The sequence below is a fragment of the Apteryx mantelli genome, chromosome 1 (assembly GCF_036417845.1).
Source record: "Apteryx mantelli isolate bAptMan1 chromosome 1, bAptMan1.hap1, whole genome shotgun sequence".
NCBI lineage: Eukaryota > Metazoa > Chordata > Aves > Apterygiformes > Apterygidae > Apteryx > Apteryx mantelli.
The window spans coordinates 168,158,698-168,161,106 of record NC_089978.1 but is presented as its reverse complement, the minus strand read 5'-3'; positions in this window follow the sequence as shown (position 1 = coordinate 168,161,106).

The window sequence follows — 2,409 nt, the reverse complement described above, 5'->3', positions numbered from 1 at the left end:
TTGCCATGCAATTCAGCTGACAAATATAGAGACCCGTATCTGAATTCATTCCCTGATCTCCCTTTACTTCTGATGGAGAGAACAGGTGCTTCTTCGGTGTTCTATGGGTTCATCCTGATTAAGTCAACTGAAACTCCCCTGGGAAGTGCCTCTTTCTCTCCACTGACTATTGTGGGAGTCTGGACAACTGGCTCAGATGAAGATGTCTGCTCTGTAGACACCTAGGATTCAGTTCATTTGCCCACACATAGGTGCCTAGGACCATCTGAGATCTCTTGGGCTCTTCAGTGTGAGCTGATGCTCCAGAGGGACAGTCTCCCATAGCTCTTGCATGCAATATGACAGCCCTGTGCTGATGTCTCAGTAACCCTAGAGCAGCTTGAATGGGCTATTCACCTATGCTTACGCACCAGGATGGAGCCCACATGATGGACACCTACATCTAGGTGCCTATAGATAAGCTGAGTGTCTCAGCTGGAGAGCCAGAACACAATGCAGTTGCCCATACAAAAGTCTCTAGAGCCATTCAAGATGCTCAAGGATATCCAAAACATCTGCATGGGACTGGCAGGTCTGACACAGGAGGTAGGGTAGACCCACGTGCTCCCAGAGCAGCCACTGGAAGCCAGGCAGGATATCCTGTGGCATCTTAAATAACACTAGATGCTGATGTACGAGCAACTGAACTAAGGCCAACCACACCCAGGAGCATTTCAGTACATACAGAAATAGTCACCTGCATCCTATCAGCTGGGCCACTCCTTACGGCCTTCTGGCTATGATGGGAGCTCAGACACACAGCTCACATTTAGATGATAACCTGCAGACATCTAAATTTAGATGTCTCCATCTGCAAGTTACATCCCATCCCTAAAGCAAGGTGACAGTCATCTCACCCATCCAGTGTGACAATTGTGTTGTTTGCACTTGCTCATGCAGACCAGCAATGTTTCTCCACCCCCCTTGGCACGGCAGGAAGGCCATGGGCACCCCTTTTCTGGCTATCGTGAGTCAGCAGAACTTGGGCTTCTAGGTTGCTTGGGATGTTTTTAAAAATACAGCCCCATGTATTAATGTCTTGAAAGTACAGGGAGTGTTTGATGACTGACTCAAGGATTTCTCAGGGATTCTGGAAAATGTCAGTGTTAATCTTATAATCTTTTCTTCTTCTTTTTCCCCCAAAAACTGATATAACTTGACACGCTGCCTTCCATGGGGTTTTGTATGTCTACGTAGGTATAGAGAAGTGGATGGTGGTTTGTAATGTGCTCTGACAAGATGTAAATGGGCTGGTGGGTGACTGGCGACCTTTGAAAGGTTCTTGGGCTTTCTTTCTAAACCAGTTGAACCCTGCTGAGCTGGTGCTAAACTCCTTTCTTCCTCTCATTTTTCACAACTGCCTCTTTCTTGGCTGGCTCACCAAACCTGGGACCTACTTTAAAATTTAGTTTAATGTAAACTCAACTTTAAAGTTAAAGATTAGCTTACAGTAAAGAAACCTGATATGTCCTTTCCTAAGAAGCGCCAGGTTTTCACACTGAAATGGAAGTAAGAGGGATGTGAGGAACTGTCCTAGGGCTCAGCATGGCCCATCCTACGGTGACTGAACTGAGCATTGACTTTCACTTAGTGAGCCACATGGCCCCGGAGTCCCTTGTGTATTCCTAAGAAGTGTGCAAAAGAGGACTAAGAAAAGCACATTTATATGTGTTTCATGGCTGTCTCCACATGTGACATTCAAAAGTGATCAGCACCTGAAAGAAACCAGGGGCCCACAACCCCCCCCCCCAAATAATATATATATATATATATATGTATGTATGTATGTATGTATGTATATATATATAAAAATGTGGATGAGATAACTGCTGGTAGTCAGAACACAGCATGAGATTGTACAGCCACTCTCCCTGTATCGGGAAGGAGCACATTCTGCTTGGGGTGGGAGGGCTTTCCAAATTTAGGGGCTGTGGGTAGGGACTTAGTGCTTGACATGGCTGGGCCCTCATGTTATTCTCTGTACTCACAATAATAAAGTATTCCCAGTGAACAACATCTGAATTAAACAGATGAAGCCATGAAGGCACTGAAGATTCCCCTGGCTTTGCATGAGGTTGCACTGATAGGCGTGTCAGGCCAGAGGCACAATGTAGAGCAAGGGGGATTTGTCACTGCCTTCATTCATTAGCCATTTGGGCCAGCAATTTGGACAAAGTGACTCAGTGCCAGCGAGCAGACAGCATTGTGCCATCAAAGAGCAGGGCCAGGGCAGAGCTAGCAAGCAGGAAAGGGAAACTGCCTTTTTCAGGAAAGGAGCACATGGCTCTCACTGGCAAGGATGGAGCAATGAGAGAGGAGAGAAGGCAAGACATGTCCATATAGTGCGTATAGACACAGCTCCCAGCAAGA